Below are 23,339 nucleotides of genomic sequence, written 5' to 3' on the forward strand. Positions count from 1 at the left end.
TGCTGGACATACATTTCATAAGCACATTAGACCAAAAAGTAGCAGGATTGTTTTGTTTAAAATGAATTTATTCTCCTTAATATCAAGTTTGTCAAAACTCTATGTCATTGAGCTCTGGTGGTCTTTACACAAGGTGCTTCCTGTTTGATGGTTGCTACACTCATATATGACTAGACGTTTGAGAGGTTATGTGATTTTGATCACATGGCACCACAGCTTTGGCTAACCCATAGTTTCACTGGCATTCATGTATTTATGTGGGACCTACAAACACTAAACCTTAGGTGCCCCACATTAGGCAGTGTCCCACTATAGGGCAATTCACTCCTATGTCCTGCAAACCTCAAGATGAAAATGTCAGTTAATGCTATCCTTAAATACATTCAGAACAGTGTTTTGAATGTGAAGTAAAATTCACAGTATTTACCTCCCTTCCTCACCTCTCTCTCTCAACTATGTTAGTCGATCATTGGATTGTTCAAAGTAGTCATGTTGTAGCATAGAGCTCTCCCCGCTAGATATTTTACGTTCCCAGAACATTCTCAGACCGTCCCCACTGGTGTTAACGTTCTGTTAATGTCCCAAATGTCCTCTTTGTAACATTATTTTTTGACCATAAAATACCAAAATGGAATGCCCACCTAAAGTCATATAAGGACACTTGAACTGCAGCACTTTAATTACCAAAAGAGGACGTTTTAGGAACGTCCCGGATGTTCTGTAAAGGTTCGGAATTTTCGTCACCTTTTGAGAACTTTTAGGGAACGTTGCGAAAGGTCCTGAGAACATTGCCTTCTACGTGGGAAATTATGAATATTCATGTAAACACCACCCAGTGGAACCAAATAATTCAGGAACTGAATATATTGTAACACCAACACAGGCAAACTGCAATCAAGGATTTTTTAAAACATAGCTACTCTAAGTGGCTATAAAATTGAGTACTCTTGAGTAGCTATGTTTAACTCCTTTCCATTCACATGTTTAGAAACATGAGGTTCCATGCGATGCTGTTTCAGCGTTTAAAGTTTATTCTTTCAGTGTAATTTAAAGCCAGTAACAACCTGTTTGATAATGACATATGAAACCTCACCAGTCCAGTTTCAGCTTAATTTAGAATTAGACAGTTGAAGCCAGGGAGGAAAATGCAACGAAACTCTGAGGTGATAATGGGAAATGTTGAGGAAGGAACAGCAAGTACTTATGTGGTTAAAGGGTTAGTTCACCCAAAAATGAACATTTTGTCAGTAATTACTCACCCTCATGTCGTTCCAAACCCGTAAGACCTCCGTTCATCTTCGGAACACAGTTTAAGATATTTTAGATTTAGTCCAAGAATTTTCTATCCCTCCATTGAAAATGTATGTACTGTAGACTGTCCATGTCCAGAAAGGTAATAAAAACATCATCAGAGTAGTCCATGTGACATCAGTGGGTTAGTTAGAAGATTTTGAAGCATCGAAAATACATTTTGGTCCCTTTATTCAGCATTGTATAATTTTCAGATTACATTCACCAATACTACTTTATTGCAACAGATCAGATCATTCTGAATTGTTACATTTAAAGTGCAAAAAATCTTTAGACACACAGACATCAAGAATCAGCATATGAATCTCAATAATGGTGACATGCTTCATGCCGCAATGCATGCGGGGAGTCATGAGTTGTATACTTTGGTGGCTCCCAGCATGCATTGCGGCATGAAGGATGTCGCCATTGTTCAGATTCATATGCTGATTCTTGATGTCTGTGTGTGTCAAAATATTTTTTTTCCCATAATGTATTTTAAAAAGTTTCAGAACATGATCTGTGGCAAGAAAGATTTATTTTAATAGCAAATAACCACTTTTGGTCAGGAACAAGATTAGTAAACTATTCTGCTTTGCAAGGCAGAAAACTACAGTATATCACTGGATCATTTTGTTTATGGTTTTCTTTGCAGCAAATTATGCGTTTTGGTAAACACTGTTACAAAGACCACAAACTCTCACAAGAGTCAAACTGCCAACTAAAGGAAACACTGACCACCAAAATGGTGACAAATTTTTTTCAATAAAACATCAACATTGTTGTGTTTCATTTTCTGAGAGTGCAAGCATGATGTTGAACCAACATCAATGCCATTTTTTGTTGAAAGTTCAACATTTTTTCAACATTAATTGCGGGTGCAAAAGTGATTCAATAAGGTTAACGTTGACACATTAACATTGATTTAACATTGTTTCGATCATTGTTTGCTAGCTGGGATCCCAATTCAGAGGCTGCATCCTTCGAAAGCCACGAAGGTCGGAAAGATTGTTGTTAAATAGGATGGTCTAGTTTACAGAGGATTGTTCTTGTCACCTAGAAACTGTGACAGCTGCTGTTGATGAGTGGCAGTAACTTTTTTGAAAGATAAATTTAACTGTCTGAGAACAAAACAGGGTTCACAAACTATCTAAATATGTTCATAATGGTCAATTTTGTTTATAATAAAGAGTATAATATATAATTGCATCTTAGTAAGATACGTTTTATATATATATCTTTTTTTTTTTTTTTTTACATTTGTATCATTAGATATTTGAGTAGGTTAAAACCCAATACTTTAAAAGTGTACTTTAAAAGTTCTCTGAATTGGGATGCAGCTTGTACTTGAACATGCTGATGACGTGTGATGTCTGCACGCACGATAAGGGTGCATGGAGGTATGGAAATACATATGTTGACAGGTTAACAGGCATTTGCAATTACTTTTACACTTGAATGGCATGATCATCCATCCTGTGCTCTGTAACTGTACGTTTGATTGGTCGGAGATGTCAAATAGACAGAAGAAAAGTTTTAGTTTTGAAAACTTTGCTGTAGGTATTAAAGTGAAATGTAAGCAGTGTTTTGAATTACTGTATGAGCCAAAGCAAGATCAATGCAGTATTAATGGGCATTTTATTTTCTCTATTTCACAATAATACAGTACTGAATACAGCAAAAGTGAATTGTGCCTAATTTATGTTTAGAAGTTAATTTAGGCTTATTGAACAAGTTGAGTTGAAGTAGTCGCACGTGTGAATTTGCCTAAATATTTATTTATATTAGGATATATTTATTAATTTATTAACTTTTTAAATTGTATTTTTACATTCAATGATATATGTTAATTATTGTCATACTTGTATTGTTATTTGTTTGTAGTACTGTTACTACTTGTACTGTCTTGTTCATGCTGCTGTAACATTCAAATTTCCTTTTGGGGATAAAAAGAAAATCTAAAGAACAAATCTAATATTCACTCCAATACTAACTCAGTGCACGTTAAACAATTTCATCTCAACACTTTCCATAATACCATTCTTCAACTTGTACTGTTGTTTTTGGATTAAAGGTGGTTTGGTGTTCTGCTTAAAAAGTACAAAAACAAAATGAGTCATCCACGGCTGTTTTCACATGTACTGTATGCCTCACCATCCTCTCAAACCCCTTTTAAAGTCTTGGCAAGACTTGTGAAGGCTATAAGGGATACCAGACTGTTTGTGCCAAGAATGGAAATATTAGACACCTTAAAATTGAAAGGACTTTTCCAGATTCGTTTGAGATATGAGCGCATGGCTTGCGCTTCCAGTTAAACTCTGAGAAATAGTCCAAAAATAGCTCTTATCTATTTAATCAAACCTGGCAAGTCCTTACTAGGGCAAAAATATTTGCATGTGGTACACCAGATTTTCAAGAGATTAATCTGTATTTTCACCAGCATTGCAAGTTATTGTTGATTGAGAAACTGGATTTGTCTGTCATTGCTGTATTAAAATATCTTTGTTTTGTTTTGTTTTCTTGCATGGTACTGTTCACTGGAGGGCTAACAAGATATAACGATTATAGAGAAAATATATTGGGGTTATTGGTAGGTCAAATATAAATTAGGTCACAAAGTTAGATTGTTATGAGGTGGATTTTATACCATTGTTGTGCACTAGGGCACATATGATGTACATATTAGAACAATTTTTGTGCATGAAGTAGTTTACTGTGAATTAGTTGTCAGACTTAAAGTCTGCGATTTTTGGCCCTCTAGCGTATTTACCATGTAATCCATTGCTGCGTTCCAATTCGTATACTTATATTGCGTCCTAAAAGTATGTACTGTTTTTGTAAAGAAAAAGTACATACTTTTGAGTGTATAGCAGAAGAGTATGCAAGCTTTGGGACATACTACCTTGTCATAATTGCGTCTTTAACGGACGTTCTGTCACTTAGTTATGCAACCTGTAACTGTAAACTATCCTGTCAATCATCTTGTCACAGTTAAAATCCTCCACATTCAATTAAATTTTATTTAATTGAACATCCGTCATGTTTGTAGTTTTTTAACACTTTTTATTCGTATTTGTAATTGTAATCGAATCCTCGTCCACAGCGCAATGTGTTATGGGCAATATTAGCCGTTAGAAGTGTGCACGGATCTGCACTTCGAATTCTAACTGGAAAATGTAGACCATCCGGGTATCTTTGGAATACTCATTTTAACATACTATGATTTGGGACATACTAATTATTTTTTCAAATACTATTTAGGACGGATAGTATGCGAATTGGGACGCAGCACATGTCTTACTAATGCTATTAGGTACATGTGACTGAAATCATAGGGAAGCCAAACAGGAACAAATAGTTCAGTGGGTCAGACCTGCCAGAACTCAGATTTATGTCATGTCAATTGTAGTCACGTAATGCCACACAATCCTGGTCGTGGGGACCCCCTGCTCTGCACATTTTGTATGTCGCTCTTATTTTACTCTTGTAAGCTATTCATTTGGAATGTACACTCAGGATGTTGGAGTCTCCAGAGACCCTAGACAATAAAATGTGATTATGGAACATAATAATGTAATTTAAAATAATAATAATACCACTCAATTTATTCATGTTTTTACTCTATATCTGTGCAGTGTTGGGAGGATTTGATGTATTTTTTACATTTATATAAGTAAATTTTAAAAATATATTTTTTTAAAATAGGTTTTTATTTTTAAAAAAAAGAAAAAAAAAAGTAAAATTTACCTTTAGAAAATCCACATTTCTCATTTTCAAAAAACAGGTCTTGAGTTTATTTATTTATTTATTTATTTATTTTTTACATCCTGAAAACACAAATGTAATCTAGTTTTTATTTAAAAGAAATTTATGGAATGAGAAGAGGTTTGTCACAAATCACACCACATGGATTTTCAGTTGTTCTCTTTCATAGGTTCACTCGACGCTGCATAGCTATGACACAATGAGAACACCCTCTGGGTGTGCCGATTGTCTGAAACTCATATAGAATCACTCCAATTCATTGGCTGATGGCGCGGGGGCCGCCCCGACGCTCTTACATCGCCATCCTATACTGCCGAACACGCCATCTGCTCCACAGATTTCTCTGCCTTCACGAAGCGGCCATTTTAGCCCTATCTGACCTGAATTTTGGATTATTATTCAAGTGTTTCTTCATCTGCACTTCAGCGACTGCAATAGTGGAACACAGTTCTCCTTGTGGTAAAGTGCCATGGAGTTTCATTGTTGTATACCGCCGTGTTCTCACTTCATTGCGAGCAACGACCCACACAGTAAGTGTGTTAAATGTTTGGGTTTTTCGCATGCAAGTGAGGCTGTTCATGGCGCTTCTGCTTGTAAATTCTGTGAAAATCTCCTTCTCAAAACTCTCCATTCTAGACTCGCGGTTTTTGAGAAGGAGTCATCCGTTTTTCCCCATCACGCTCCCAAAGAGGCCGAGGCCTCATGTGAATCCGCAACCTGGGGTTCGGATGTAGAGCTCGAGAACATGGAGAGTGAGCAGACAGGCCTCGCCCTTTCTCTCCCTCCCTCTCCTAAGCACATGCGGGGGGTTTTGCCGGTCGAATTCTCATGTGATTATCTGTGCCCTAGCCCGGAGGCACGCAAGATGGTTTCCTTCGGGCTAGATGCAGCATCACCGCAGCATCCAACTCTGAGGCTTTCAGGCCTGCTTCAGCTGACTTCTGATCTGATTTCCAGATCCTGGAAGCAGCCTTTTTCTGCCCGCTTGACTAATGCGGCAGCCGCTGACTTCACCAAACTTGTTGGTTCTGTGGAGCAGGGCTATGTTTGGCATCTTGTTGTATGTGCATGTTTATATACACATGAATAATAAACTGTTAAACTGCAAGTGGATTTCATTTAGTTATTGAATACACATCAAACCAAGGGTGAGATCAAGAAACCAATACAGTGCTAATATTTGAATGGGCCCTGGGACACTTTGTACTGTAAAATTTGGGCCCCGACATCAAAAAGGTTAAGAAACCCTGGTCTATGCAAAAATGCATTTAAAAAGTAGTGCCCAGGCGTGGGAATGAAAATCACTTTCTAGCCACTTTTTCCTAGTTCACCTTATGGCCTACAGGCAAATGTTTTGAAAGAAATGGACGAGGGCAATGGTCTGATGCTGGAGGCGGTCAAGAAGCTCTGCAGAGCCACAGATTTGGCCTTAAGAGCCACTAAACATACCACACGTTCTATAGGGCACTCCATGACGGGCTCTGTGGCTGCAGAGCACCACTATGGCTCAATCTTACAGAAATCTGTGATAAGGAGAAGGTGTTTCTCAACACCGACAAATTTCGGGCTGCCAAGTCCCAGTCTGCTGCTCTCAGGCAGTTTATACCCAGGAGAGTTAGAGACTCTTCTATCCCCTCCTCTTCTCTACCCAGAGAGCACTCCTCACATAGAAAGGAGTCCACCAGTAGGAGAAGTGACCCGGTTCACCCCCCACAGACTACGGTTTGGGGAGCCTGTGGCCGCCCATTGCCCCGCCAGCACCCCCGTAGGTGTCTTGAGCTGAAGCCCAGCAAGCCCTCCGCTCCAGCTACTTCGAGTCATTTTTGACCCTCAAATCAGAAAGAGGAGAGCTTCCCCTGCCTTCCGAGGTTGGGTCAGACCGTGCAAGCGTTTCTGCCCACCTCTCACTCGCTCTCCTCATCCAGCTCTGTCACATCCGCCGTTTCTGTGTGCAGTGTTCAATCAGCCTCACCACTTTTTCTCACGGGAGATAGGAGACGCACTAAGTTTTCTCCCCTCACCGCTGATTTGTGTGTTGCCTGCTGCTCGCATAATCGGAGACACGTGCAGTTTTCTCCAGGAGCCGGCAGACCCCATATCGGTCACACAGGCTGTGGGCCCTCTCGTCCCGCGTCAGGACTCCTTCGCGGTCAACCATGCTACCCTGCAAGGACCAGTTTGACAATCTAATGCAGGTATGTCCTCCACATTGCGACACACTGCTTCCTCTATCAGATTTTCACGAATGGAGGCATCTGCCAGGGGTATCGCCTTGGATTCTAAAAATAGTGCAGTTTGGTTACACCAGGGGTAGGCAAGTTCGGTCCTAGAGAGCCGCATTTCTGCTGAGTTTAGCTCCAACCTTAATCAAACACATCTGAACAAGCTAATCAAGCTCTTCAGGATTACTAAGGCTATAGACAGCTGAAGTTTTTTTTTCAGGGTTGGAGCTAAACTCTGCAAGACAACAGCTCTCTAGGACAGAACAGGAACCCCCCTTGTCTTGTTGCATGTTTGGCCCGCTTCAGGCTAGGCCATCATGTCTCTGTAAGCACCTGTCGCAAGCTCCTGGGCCTGATGGCCGCAGCAACCCCTGTGCTGCCCCTAGGATTGCTTCACATGATACCGTTTCTTTCGTGGATGAAGCTCTTAGGGGTCCGATCGACAGGACCGGCCTTTCGTCTGTCGAAAGTGTCGCACATTTGTTTCCGCGCCCTTTTGATATGGTGGGACTCACTCTTTCTTCAAAAAGGAGTCAACATGGGTGCTATTTTCAGTCGGCAAATGATCACAACAGACGCCTCTCTGACAGGCTGGGACACAGTCTTCGAGGGCAGGCCAGCATGTGGAACGTGGACGGGAAAGTTCCTCTGTTGGCATATAAACAGCTTGGAGCTCAGGGCTGTATCCCTGGCCCTGCAGCACTTTCTCCCCTTTCTCAGGGGATGCCACATCATTGTCAGGATGGACAACATGGCGGTGGTATCTAGGGTTGGGTATCAAGATCCAGTTCCATTTTAGAACCGGTTCCAAATTTCAAAGAACCGGGGATTCGATACAATGCATGCATTTCAATTCTGTTTATCAATTCCTGACTTTTTTCAGTCGTTCTCGCACGGTGAATGGCAGTAAGCATTTTACAGTTGGATCTATCTGCTAGGATCTGGGACAAGGACCTTAAAATGGGCACTGACTTTTGCTTCAAAATGGCATTAATCTGAAGGAATGCACCATGTTTAAGGGCCGTTCACATGTTGTGCCTAAAAACGTATGGAAAGCGCGGCCACGCCACTTTCTCCTCCTTTCCAAAGCGCTTTCGCTCCTGTGGCGTCTGTCTTTGCTATGCAACCATCAACTGCACTATGACGAGGAAGGATCAGCAAAGGATTAACTGATTTCTAGCCCTTGGATTAGCTTTACTACTAGATATATTTATGGAGATGAGAAATAAAAGCTTTTGATGTTGTTACGGAAAAGCCGAAGCTGTTCGGTTTGTTCGTGTCACATGACCTGCAATGCAATTGAGCATTCTGAAAAGCATAAGCGCACCTGGAAACATTTGAAATAATGAACATTTGAAATAACGTGCCTTCATTTGAAATAACGAACTTACGCGTGCAAAAGATGCGATATGTGAACAGCCCCTAACTCTCCCAGCTGCAAGTCCTGCTACAAAGCACCAGAGATACAGTTAATATTAGCAATAGCAGCGTCTCACACTCAGGTACAAAAACAGTTACAGCCTACTAGCCTAAATGTGGCAGATTTTCTGTCAAGGCAGAAACTCAGATCAGGGGAATGGATGCTAAATCCTCAAAAAGTAGCCCGGATTTGGGAAGTGTTTGGCAGAGCGGAGGTGGACGTCTTTGCATCACAGGAGTCATCTCAATGCCTGCTTTGGTTCTCCCTGAGCCCCCAAGCACCTCTGGGCATAGATGCGTTCGCTCACACATGGCCGAGACTGAAACTCTATGCGTTCCCACCTGTCAAGCTGATCCCGGCTGTTCTGTGCAGGGTGAGAGAGAGTAGGGTCTGTCTCCTACTTGTACCCCCATTTTGGCCATCCCAGACATGGTTCTCGGAGCTGATTCTTCTTCTGGACTCCCTTCCATGGGAGATCCCGATCAGACAAGACCTGCTGTCTCAGCTTCTTCAGGGCAAGATATGGCATCCTCATCCCAAGATTTGGAAGCTGTGGGTATGGCCCATCAAAGGCCGCAAGCTTTAATCTCTAGTCTTCTTGCCAACGTCCAGGAGACCATTGCAAGTGCGAGAGCTTTTTCCACAAGAAGACTGTATTCCTCCAAGTGAAGGGTTTTTAAGTCTTGGTGTTCAGATAATGCTGTGGATCCAGTCAACTGTCCTGTGGGTTCAGTGCTGGAGTTCCTGTAAGAAAAATTTGCTGTAGGGGCAGCTGCTACTACTCTGAGAGTTTATGTCTCTGCCGTTGCTGCTCGAAGGATGTCAGATGAAATTCCCCTGGGCAAACATATGTTGGTCTCTGCGTTTATGCGTGGGATTTGCTGCCTGAAGCAGCACGCCCCCCTGGAATTCCCTCTTGGTATCTGTCAGTCATCCTGGATGGCTTAATGGAGGCTCCTTTTGAGCCATTGGTGTCAGCTCCAGAGCCGATTCTGACTCTTAAGGTTGTTCTTATGTTGGCTCTAACTTCTTTAAAGTGAGTGGGGGATTTGCAAGCTCTCTCTGTTAGCGAGGCATGTATGGACTCTAGTTAAGGTAACCTTAAGACACAGGCCAGGATATGTGCCCAAGGTCTTGTCTACACCATTTTGCTCTCAAGTTATCACCCTTTACTCATTCCATACTCCTCCTTTCACCACTAATGAGGATGAAAAACTTCACTTGCTCTGCCCTCTCCGAGTTCTGAAGTCTTACGTAAATTGCTCTAGCGGTTGGAGAAGAATGAATCAGCTTTTGGTATGTTTTGGTGCTGGCTGCCAGGTACGGCAGTACTTTAACTTGGCATGTTTGGTATATCGTTCCCATTGCGTCATAGCTATGCAGCGTTGAGTGAACCTATGAAAGAGAACGTCTCGGGTTACTGGCTTAACCTATGTTCTCTGAATAGGGAACGAGACGCTGCGTCCGCTGCCAAGCTCCTTGAGCTGCTGACAAGTGTCCTTTTTTCAACAGAGAAGTCTGAGGAGCAGATGGCATGTTCGTCAGTATAGGATGGTGACATAAGAGCGTCGGGGCGGTGCCCATGCCATCAGCCAATGAATTGATTGGAATTGATTCTATACGGGATTCAGATTCAGATTCAGACAATCGGCACACCCAGATGGCGTTCCCAATGCGTCATAGCTACGCAGCGTCTCGTTCCCTATTCAGAGAACATAGGTTAAGCCAGTGTGGGATTACAAATTTAAGAATCTGTTTAAGATCTGCTGATCCTACATCCTGACATAACCTCACATGAATTACTAAGGTGAAGTATATTGTATTTAGCATGTTAAGGTAAAGATAATGACATTCTAAGGAGATCAAGGCAGGCAGCTCAGATGTGTGTGACATTAACCTTTTGTCTTCATGCACTTCCTGACCATTTGGCAGGACAAGCTCATGATACATCGGTGCCTCTGTCTCTATGATAATGTAAAGGTATGGGTTATACTGTCAGACTGATTGGATTAGCACCTATGCATTTAAATGACACAGTTAAGGCTCCGGTATACTTCAAACAAACTTTACAGTATAAAACATGAAAAACAGTGTTAGTGCCTCATTTTTTTTACAAGCACAACTTCATTTTGCACTATAAAGCAGCTATCTAGTATGTTCATGTTTTCACCCGCGGAGCTCTTACCTCAACAAAATCTACAGACGAAATGAGTCAGAGATGCACCCACGCGAGTGAAGGCGGATCTTCAGCGCACACCTCCGGTTACGTTATCGTCACTGACCAATGGTAGTACGAATGTGTTTTGGTGCTGGAACAAACTTTTCCTGAAAGTTCGCTTTGGCAAGCCGTTTCGAACTTCCAAAAAGAACACAAAACGAACTTCGTTTTGGCCTGATTTTGTTCAAAATGACGTCACATCAGTTCTTTCTTCGATTTCGTTTGAAGTATACAGGGGCCTTTATGCTGATTAGATCATGGCTGGGAAATGTAGGGAATGGGCTGTCTTGGCATGCTTTGTTTTTTATTGTCTCCACCTCTACTCTATGTATCCCTCCCCCTTGAATGTATATGAACTACCAAGTACACTGCAGTAGTTAGACTTGGATGACTACAGCGATGCACAGCGCATTTCTCAATAAAGAGTATCTTCTGCTTGAAAGATAAACCAACGTCTCCTGGTCTCTGCTTCGATGAGGAAAAAGTTTACCAGTAACCCGAGACGTTTTCATAAGTCATATGTGCTCCTTTGTTCTGTTTTCCCGCCACAATCAGTCACCATGGACACTGCACTAATCACCACAGCTGTTAATCATTTGAGTTAATCATCTTTGTATGTAAGTTCAGTTCTGTTGGTGTGTCTTTTTCTGGTCTTGTTTCTATTTTGGATGTTTTGCTGCTTCTCTGTTGGATCATATCTGTTTGAATTATTAAAGTTAACCTGTGTATACTCATCCTTATCTTCATGTGTGTTTACACAACCAGTGTGTTATAAGGTAATTCTTTTCAAATATTCTGGGAAAATCTGGCAATGAACAAAATTCTTTCTCTATTCACATTTCAACATCTGGGTTTATTATGAGATTTAAATTTATATTGCAAAATAACAATTGCAAAATATTTTCTTGTAAATGTCTTAGTTGCACATAATTTTTTTGAGCAATAATATATCAACAGATTAACTGAATATGTTGTAATACTTTACTTGCCTTTCCTTGTTTACTGGAAAGAAATGAATCAGATCTCAAAACAAAGTGTGTAGGTGCCATTACATACCAAAATACAGGATAATGTGGTCGGTGCTTTTGTGTACTATGTGGTTGAGTATTTTACCTGTAACCTTTAATTGACAAAATTGTGAAACTGACTTGTTGTAGAGCCACCTTTTCAATGTGGAAGTACGCTGTTTTATACAGCTAAAAATAACGGGAAGTGGATAAGCCAGAAGCCAGACACATTGAATTTACAAGTGGCTTCTCCTGCTCTTTTCCTGCATTTCCTGCATTCCTGCATTTTTCAAATCCGTTAAAGGATTGTTACGCTGCAATAATTAGGTCGGCCGGAACCGAGAACATTTCCTATAACACTAGATATACCTGTACATCAGAACAAGAATGGCATCTACGCTAATATCTGTCTCTCTGCTTATCCTGAGGTTTGCCGGGTGCTGGATCCAGGCCGTATCCAGGTCAGATGGAGAACCTGCGTCTGGACCTGACTACAACGTAGCCCAGGATCCCCGTATCCGCTTACATATATTTATATATAATCGATTTTTAATCTCTATAATAAAAATGTACAATTCAGATTTTGATCTCCATATACATTTACATATATATATCTTCCAAGGGGTTTTTTCCCTCCTAGGACTTTTTTCCCAGTGCTAGCACGCTGGGTTTTTCTCCTAGGGGGTTTTTTCCACCCCTGGAAGTCAGCCGACATTGGCTTAATGTAGCACCATCTTGTATATGTTACATATTACCACGCTTGTTTGTACAGTTTTAACCACTTCCCTTTTTTTTTTCTGTGCTTCTAATATGTAAAGCTGCTTTGAAACGATTACCAATTGTAAAAGCGCTATATAAATAAATTTGACTTGACTTGACTTGACTCTTGTGAAAAATAAAGGTGGATATACTTCTGTCTCTGTTCACTTTCATGTTATAGCTCATAATAGTCTCATTCTTGGTATAATAAATGTGACTAAACTCAATGTTAATTATATAAGTAAGTCTTTGGGACAAACATAGCACCTAAGAATAGTCTATTCAGCAACATGCCTTTTTCTGTAATAAAGCCCAGTCTTCATCCATTTTTCCAGCAGCAGGATTGTGACTTATCCAAACAAGAATTCTGTATTCATTGTCCGAAAGGTCTTAGAGGTACAATTAGGTCAGAGACTTTTTATGTAAACTTATCTGCTTACCACACTTACTATTTTTAAATCTTGTAGCTATAAAGTCTCCCATTCTCAATGTAGAAGAACACATCCATGTTATATCACTACTAACCTTAGTCCTTCTTTGCCATACAAAATGACTTGTGGTTCCATCAGTTTACCTGGAGACACTTTACCATATCAAGAACCAAAAGTACTGTCTGCAGTCAAACACGATTGACGACTATTGGGGGAAAAAAAAAGACCTCACAGTCAATTTGCACAGCTGTATTTTAAAGGGAATTTTTAGAGAACTACAAAGCTTTTCTGCAGCTGTTGAACTTTGTAGATAATTTACCCAGTCATGCACACAGATCTTTCCCAAAATGACTATCAGTTAATCTCTTTGAGAACCAAATTGTTGCTATGTACGTTGACTGAAGATCTCAGTTTCCCATTATTCCATAACCTCCCATTGCATACAATAACGTTTTATGATTCAACCACACACTGATGATCTGTGTGAATAATTTGTGCTTTACCATTTATTTTATAGGATTATTTTATGTATTTTACTGTTACATGGAGTGTATAAAAAAGAATTGAAAATATGTATATGTCCTAACTTCACCTCACTTGTCCTAAACTGCATATCTATCCTGAAGTTCTCTTGCCTCCAACATTTTATTGCACTGGGTTTATTTATTATAGTCATTGCTCATATTTATATAAATCAAAATGAAGAAAAAAAAACCCAAACATGCTTGGTAAAAAAAGACAGAGAAATATGTTTCTTCTGTATAGCCTTTGAACCTGTGTTTAAGGAAATAATCTTTTGGCACACCTTTGGGAGTGTACAGTACTGTCCATTGCATAGGAATTTAATAGTATGCATGAGTGGTTGAATTTGGCAGAGAGAAAACTCTTGTTATATTCCACTGAAAAAAAAAAAGTAACAAGTAGCTTGACAAGCTGGTGACAGAATTTTCATTTTTGGTTCACACAAGTCCACCATCATTGACCTATGGAACAGTGTAGCTCCATCCCTAATCAAACATACCTGAAAAATGTAACCTAAGTCTTCTGGATTGCTCAAAGTACAGGTAGGTATGTTTGATTAGAAATGGAACTAAACTCTAAAGGACAGAAGTTGGCCATCCCTGGCCTATATCATTATAAGAACTTTGCAGGCTTTACAGTATGTCTAAGATTTTTGACTTAAAGTTGAAGGAGCACGGTAGCTTTGTGCCAGTATGCTTTGTTTCCTCACTAATGCACCTCATTAGTATAATATCCTACAAGAATGCATTAAGGGTCAGTGAACCCAAATATCCTGGTTACTAGGACATGACACACAAAATGGAACTGCAACTGAGTCACTCTGTGTGGGAGTTTTCAAACAGCTGCTGATATAACAAAAGGTCCCTCTTGACTGTGCAAGGCATCAACATTATCACTCACACAGATGCCTCCAGGCTTCTATAACAATGTTTGATTCTATGATACAAAATATTTCTATATTAAAATCAATATGTTAAAGGATTAGGATATACAGTGTATTATAATAATTGTATTATTAATGTTATTTATGTGTGGTGTATACTAAAATGTTTATAAAGTCACATATTGTTAGGCTTATATGAGAATGGATAATAATTTACCCCTTTTTTGACAACTTTCCACTGAGTGTGAGAGGTTGTGCCACTCTGATTGTTCAACCAGGAGCAGGCTCAAGCCCTGCTGTTAAGCTCATTTAAAGAGCACAGTGACCCAGGAACTCACATGGATCTTGACCCCATTAGTGTAATACAAAGCACCCCATCACAATTTGGCCACCAGAAGAACAAAAGAATGCATGGTCTGAGCAAATGCATAAACAGCCAATGTTTCATCAGTGACTGAAAATCTGCCAGGTTGCTTTTGCTAGAAGAGGAGACCTTGTCGATGGTTTTGTTAGGGGATGGTGCCCTAATTTTGGATGAAATGGGACTAATAATAATCATTATCTTGAGACATCAAACGCATGTTAAAAATCAATCAGAGGCCTGGGCTGATTAATCCAAAACAAAGCTTTCTTTGACTTGTATAATTATTTGCTTCTAAAGTTTTATTTATTATTCTGGATTGTGTTGTGCGGTAAATGTTGTTTTGTGAAGCCAAGGACTTTGTAATCTTTTGAGTAAATGGAATATGTACTTACTGTAGGTAAGGCATGTCACAGCCTGGTCTGTTCACTTCTTGTAATATTAAAAAAGGAATATTGCTGACCTGACTTGGAAAAATGTTGTCAAAATTATTAGTGGCAAGTGCTGGCCCTGCTTGACCACATCATTGTGTGTGTATTGTTGGCCAAGCTTGACTATGACATTACCTCTGATTTACCCTTTATCTTAGAGTTACAAACAGTTATTATCCTATTATAGTCCAGCAGCAGCAGCCGAGTAGACTTGCAGCATGTGTTTGAAGGCAGATCATGTTTTTAGACAAATGTTCTATGCAAGCTGAAGCACAGATGGTGCAGGTTTGAAGAGTACATTGTTTGAAGTTCACGCACAGATACCATGTGACAGAGTAAAGGCATGTGATTATGTGTATTAGGGCTTCTTTGGATCAGGAGATTTCAAGAGGAATGATGAGGCATGTGTGGACAGGTTCACTGACCTTTATTTCAATTTTAATGTAATGGAAATATGTTTTTAAAAGATTTGTATAGATTATGGAAAGTGTTATTACTAAAGGACCTGCTGCAGAGATAAACAAGGATGCAACTTTTAAATAAGACATTAAAAATGTAGGTAGTCAACTCAGGATAACATTTTATGTCATTTTTCCGTTTCACTCTATCTAAAATGTACAGAAGGGGTGTGTGTGTGTGTGTGTGTGTGTGTGTGTGTGTGTGAGAGAGAGAGAGAGAGAGAGAGAGAGAGAGAGAGAGAGAGAGAGAGAGAGAGAGAGCCACACAGATTGCAAAAATCCCACTCAGCCAAGGAGGGGGTTGGTGGATTCAACACTCAAGGGAAATGATCCCAGTCTTCCATTTCACAGCCAAGAAAACCAGCACATGGTGTGAAAAGTAATGCTTTATGAACACATTTGAATCCCCTGACTCATAAGACATAATGGAGGCAGACATAGTGCCAAAGACATAATGGAGGCAGACACCATGTGCTGAAATCTTTGTCTTATTTTCAATCCTCATCAACATGAGATATAAGGTAGGCTACAAAGAAAATAATGTTTGGGCGGCTTTTCGGAAAAAAAAAAGAAAGAAAAAAAAAAACAGCGTTTAGATTGGCATTTTTATCACCGAACCAAAAGATACCAAACTTAAAGCAACAGGGACATGTTCACACTCTGATTGGTCAGCGTTTTTGACGTAGGCTATTGCCTATTTTGAGACGGAACTTACTGAACATCCATAACGCTGTCGCTGTGTGCTGGGCTAAATGCGCTTGTTGTATGTGTAGCCTACATATGGTGGTATTTTGACCAGCTTAGAATTCACGAAGAGCTTATAAAATGTGTAAAGGACTCAAAATAGCAGCAGGAATCCGTCACACACACAAACAATCGCGGTTCTAATTTAATTTAGAATAAGTATAAAAAAGGTCCTTTATTGACATCAATGGTTCCAAGAAGACCCTTTCCTAGAAAAAAAGGCTTTCCATTGCACAAAAGTTTTTAGATTAAGTATGTAATTTTTGCCACCAGCGGTAGCATTTTCAAAACAATAACACAAGCGTAGCTTGATGACGCTGTGAAGGAGCATCAAATAAATAGGCTTGTTCGAGATGCATCAGCGCTGCGCAGACCAATCGCTCTCGAGGTACTTTGATGTCACGCTGATTGGTCTTTGCAGCGCTGATGCATCTCAAACAAGCCTATTGTTGTCTTCACCTCAACAGCCGGGGCCCGTTCTTCGTACGTTGCTTATTACATCCGAGATCAAATGACACATCCAAGATCGTGCTAATCATGATCCAGCTAACTGGGTTCTTCAAACACACTTGTTGTGTATGATTAGTATCGCTGGATTAAGTTATATGAGATAATTGCGCGTTCATGTGTTGGCTTAAAAGGGGATATGTATCGATAGTAGAAACATTGATCAGCAATGCAGCGATTGAGACGGCAACGTAATGACATCATAGAATGAGAAAAGACACCTGACGAAAAACTTGACGAATTTCTAGACATTTATAAGGAAACAGCCAAGCGAATAAATGACAGAAGAACGACATAAATGTTAGATAAATGAAATGTGCACTATTTTTTTTTACATGATTACCCAATTATTTAGGCTATATTCACAATTTTTATTATTTGTACATTAAATTTTTTATTTCAATGTTGTAATTAGCAACTAATTTACCTTTGAAGCATATTTGACAGCATTAATTAAAGTTTCTTAAGGGTCAAGATCAAGTTATCTGCATCTCCTGCGCTTCATCAAGCCACTCCCATAATATATGTCGCGGTTCAAATCGTTCAAATGCATGTATGGCATAGACATCTGTAGCTACATCATGTGTGTAAAACTCCAAAAAAAAAAAAATATATATTACGTAATTATTCCCTCACGAATGAATCTCTCACAGAGTAAAACTGTCGGTGTCTATATTATGACACTACACGGCATTATAGTGTTATTTGCAAATTTATTTTTAAATCATTATTATTGTCCCTGGTTTACATTAGGGTACTCTTGTGGGAAAGCTTAAAAAGATGCAATCTAATCCTGTTTACATGAAATAAGCCTGCTCCCGAGCAGGTTTAAGCTTACGGACCTGTTGCTATGACAGCAAGTCTAGGATGAGCTTCGAAGAACCAAACGATCCAAGATCATGCCAAATCGTCAACAATCAAATCCAGCTAACTGAGTTAGCGACGTACGAAGAACGGGCCCCCGATGAAAATCAATCTGACGGGACTCACAAATCATGTTCATGGATGAGGTAATGAGATAAAGTTTTATATCTGTTACATTTGATCACATGATTTTATGTCATTCTAATGAATTAACCACAAGTAATTTAACGTTAATGTTTAATGCTGAATTAGGCTACTCATACATGTTACTTTATTTTGTAAATTAAATGGTGGGGTAACAGCACAGTTTTACCTGTTCAAAACAATCATACTAAAAGTATATTTGAACACACCCACAACATTTGCAAAAAAAAAAGGCTGACTTACTATTTATGTTTACAACAGTTCTTTCTGATTGGTTGAGAGTCGTGCGATATTATATTGATAACAGCAATCCTACCTTTTCACCGTTTGTATCACTCCGCTTGAAGCGACTGTCATGGGGGCCGAGCAAATCCACCATATTTTTTTTATAAATACTACACTTGTTTTACCACGAACTGCAGTTTTAAGAGTTTTTTTTTTTAGTAGAGAATGTAGTTGTTTTGACCTGAAATATGTGACTCATATTTAATCATAGTGCCTATTTTACAATTTGTTTAGACGTTTTCGGAGATGCAAGCTCCAGGCCATCAGCGGCCGTTCAGTGCTTGTGTACCCACCGAGAACAGCTTCATCTTGGCCAGTGCTTCGGGGAATTGGACTATGTTAAATGTAATAATTTAATAAGGCTATATTTAACTTACATCTGGTAGAGCACTGCTTCTGTACATTTGACTGAATTGTACAATTGTGTTTATTTCCCATTGTCATTTATAATGGCCATTATTGTTAATTTAAATATTGTTGTTCAATAAATACTATTTTATATAAATAATATATTGTTGTATTTGGTTTTGAAAAAGAGTCCATTATTGCTTATTATTATTATTATTATCATGACTCACCCATAAAGAGAGTCTTTGCTGCCATCTAATGGCGTAATAATGTAACTTTCAGTGATACTATTGACTGACCCTTTCTCAATATCAAATACGCCATATTATTTATACCCTCGTATTATCTTTGGGGTCTATGTGACCCCACGCAATGTTTAACGCCTCTAAAATATGATTGGCATCTTTTTTTTTGCTTCATATTTGATGACTTTGCGTCATTTAATGGGGACAACTAGGTAAGACTAGGCCCTAACCTATCATAACCATACCTGAAGTATTGCGAGGAAACATCATCGGGGGGGTCGGGGTGGGTGGGACCGGTGGGTCGTCATAATTTTCATGAAAACATAGATGAGGAGAATCCTAATTTTCAGACATCCTGCTCAGAATGAGATTCTTAGTGTTTTCTCTTATGTTGTCTCTCAACCACAAGGGGGTGCATTACCTTTACCAAAAATGGCAATTTATAATGGCCCCGTCCCCCACTTGAATGATAAGGTAAAGGTTTGGTGGTTCTCTGCAGTGGTTTCTAGTCTCAGAAACCCACATTAGATGAACTGCTTATTAAAAGTTTGCTGCTTTAGTTGTGGTGTTGATCAGATGCATTTTACATACAGTACAGTATTTACAAAACGCTTCATTGGAAAAAACAAACAAAGAAACAAACAAAAAGGACCTGTTTGAGGTAAAAAGTGATCATCTAGAATAATTTCACTAATCACATCAGCACATGGGAAAGTGCAAACAAGTTCTAGTCATGAGGAAAAAGTGCTTCCAGTCATTGTGTTCTTGCGTCTTCAATGGTTACCTCTAAAGAAAGACATGTTCCCATCATCGCTTTGCATGTGAGGCCATTTTGATGCAAAGCATCTGAAAGAACCATTTACTGGATCATCAAGAACTTCAAGTTGAGAAATTCAACTGCAATGAAGAAGCCTTCAGAACATCCCAGAGTGTCCAGCAAGTGGCAGGACGGTCACCTCCTGAAGAGTCAATCCCGAACCATGTGCAGAGCTCAATATTGGCAGCAGGTGTGTATCTATAGGCACAGTGAGGTCAAGACTTTTGGACAGTGGCTTGGTGAAGAAGGGCAGCAAAGAAGGGGGGGGGGGGGGATGAGGGGTGTTGTTTTATTTAAAGAGCTATTTGAGTAGTCAATGAAGATAAAGTATAATAAACATAAAGTACCTGATACAAAAACCTATGAAAATAAAATTATATTCTGCAGGTTTTTAATTGCTGGGGTCAAATTGACCCCACTGGTTAACCGGCGTACCTGGTTTTTGAGGGTAATACGAGGGTTAAATAATATTTATTAAACAACGATATTTAAATGACCAATAGCCATTATAAAAGACATAAACAAAAAGCAAACAATTTAGTCAAATGTACAAAAGTAGCACTCTAGTACAGGATTTAATTTAAGTATAGCCTAAATATAAATGATATAATATTTAATTTTCCCCTTAACCCTAATCGTTTTGCTCTGGAACAAGTAATAGATTAGTATAAGGCCAAAGATTGCCTGCTTGATATACCCAAAATGATTATATTTTTAACCACTATCTACATAAGAGCCAGTGGCAAATACCCAAAGGACTGGCTGAGATGAAGCTGTTATCTGCAGGTACTTGAGCGCTGACGGCCTGGAGCTCGCATCTGCGAAAGCGTAGAAACAAATGGTAACTAGAAACATCTTGAACTAGCTCTCTTCTTCTTCTTCTCTATTTGAATTCCGGCAGTGTAGACACTGCTAAGTGTATTACTGCCCTCCACAGGTCAACATTTTGAACTAAATTGTCATATACCAAATGATAGTGCAAGTATATAACAGTTAGTTCAAACTTTGACCTGTGGAGGGCAGTAATATACTTAGCAGTGTCTACACTGCCGGAATTCAAATAGAGAAGAAGAAGAAGAGAGCTAGTTCAAGATGAGTATTTATGGTTAAAATGTATAAAATTGTAATTTTTTTTTAGAAAATGATTGATAGACCCTTAATTCTCATCTGGGATCATTTAGAACGCTTTGAAGCTGCACTGAAACTGTAATTTGGACCTTGAACCGTTTGGAGTCCATTGAAGTCCATTATAAGGAGAATAATCCTGGAAAGGACATGAACATCTTGGATGACATGGGCGTGAGTAAAGTATCCGAAAATTTTAATTTGAAAGTTAACTAATCCTTTAATTTGTTCCAGTATAACCCTGTTAAGGCATAATTGCATGGATCAGGTCTTGTGCTGCCCAAAGCTCAGAGGATCCAAAGCTTAAAAGATTTGTTTCTTGTTTTTGATTTAATTTCAGTCACGTAAAAACACAAACATAACAGACTGTTCCTGATCTAAAATCCGTTTCAGCAGAAAAAGCCATGAGAAAAACTGTCAGAGTACAAGCATTTCTTAAGCGTCATAGCAGGTGTTTGTGTTTTCCAGAAATTCATGAGTATTTCTATGTTTGGCGGATTTAATTTGGCCACTGTTTTTGTTCAAATGGATAAAGAGTGGATTACAACTCACCACCCATTCTCAGTGACTAGCACATGTTACACCAAAAACACAAACTGCATGCCTTGTAGAACAACAGGGGGGTTCTATCTATCTATCTGTTGTCATTCCATATATTGTTCTGTCTATCATTCTGTCTGTCATTCTATCATTCTGTCTATCTGTATCTGTCTATCATTCAATCTATGGTTCTGTCTATCTGTGTCTGTCTATTATTCTAAAAAAAACGTAACATTTTCAGCGGTGTATAAAGCACTGGCACCCACTCAGCATCTTTATTTAAAAGTAAAGTTTAAGTAAAGTAAAGTTTAATTAAATAAAATTGTATTATTAAATGGTTTAAATAGCACTGTGAGTAGTTCAAGTAAATAGGTCATAGGCTTAGGTGACTAAAAAGTTGAGAACCCCTGTTATGAAACGTGATTTGTAATCATCTCATTACTTGTAATTATCCATTATTATTGGAACATGAGAGAAATCCAACAGGCTATGAGTCAAATGTTTTTATTTAAAAAATATAGACTCCAGGTTTTGTTAAAGTGTACTACAATGTACAGAAGAGTACAGGTATAACAAATAATATACAGCAAAGCAGTAATAGTGTAGAATTTTACAGAGTTAGGGACCAACTAGATAAAGCCAGTTGCATCTTTAAAAAAAATGATCATATAACAGGGTCTTAAATGTGTTTAAATCAGTAACTGATTTATTTATAAAATGTTACTGCGGCTTTCATATTTATGACAAATTCTTTTATTCTGTGGATGTTTTTCTATATCAAATCATCCGGTTGTACCCAATAGCTCTGTTCCCAGATTTGTTTATGTGTAAGCCTGTACCTTGGGATTGATCCCTTTTCGGATTTTGTACATTTTTGCATGATGTTCTTAACTTACTTTTACTTACTGACGTTCTTTACTTAGGCCAATTACCATGCTGTACATTTACACTTGACCAGATTCACATCCTGGGAGTCACAAAAGCTAGCTTGCATATGCCCAAATACACACACACTCTTATATTGTGCAGGTAAAACAAAGTTCAAGTCTCTCTCTCTCTCTCTCTCTTTCTCATGTTTACTGTACATGATGCCCATCATGTTCTGACAGAGAGAAAATGTTGTAAACAACACATGGACAAATTTAGACAGAGATTTAAAAACTGATAGAGAAGCACATAAATGAGAGAAGAGTATGAAAGTGAGAGAACAAACCGGAACAGGGGAGATGGAAGGAAGATAGAGGAAAATGGGGCAGAGAAAGAATGTGGGAGCTTCACTATAGAATGTTCAGTACTGTTGCCATAGCAGATGATGTCACATTTATGCCTAAGCATGACTCTTGTGTTAGTTTTGTAAGATAATTTATTTTTGTGTGTCATTTTGTATGTGTGAGTTTGTGTGTGCGTGGGAAGGGTGTTTGCAGATTGTATGAGTTGTGCTGTGTTTGGCAGATGTCCAATATTTACTCTTCTGTATATGTCTGACAGATCCTAAGAACACGCTGTCCTGGGAAAGCTGTTTTTTTCCACACCTCCCTCCCTCTCTCTCCTTTCTTTCTCTGCATTTGAGATGAGCAGGGAGCTGAATCAAGTCTTTGTTCTTAGGCTAAGACACTGAAGAGGATAATCTATATGAAGGAGGTGAGTCTTTTCTCTGTGTGTTTCTCAGTAGCAAAGCTCCTACAACTAGAAGTAGGTAAACAATTACTTTTGCAAAGTAAAATCAAATCTCCTTCAACAACAACAAAAAAATGACTCATAGATCACAGTCCTCTATGCTTGATTCATTTGATTTTATTAAGCTAATATCATCATTCTTTCAAACTACTTACACTTTTCTAGAGCTTTCCATTAAAAATAAGCAAAACCCAGTTGTGTCTCACTCAGATGTGACTCCAGTAATATTAGTAGGCTAATAAAAGCTCTTTTTTTATAGCTGTAAAAGCTTTATAG

The sequence above is a fragment of the Chanodichthys erythropterus genome, chromosome 11 (genome assembly GCF_024489055.1).
Source record: "Chanodichthys erythropterus isolate Z2021 chromosome 11, ASM2448905v1, whole genome shotgun sequence".
In the NCBI taxonomy this organism is placed as follows: domain Eukaryota; kingdom Metazoa; phylum Chordata; class Actinopteri; order Cypriniformes; family Xenocyprididae; genus Chanodichthys; species Chanodichthys erythropterus.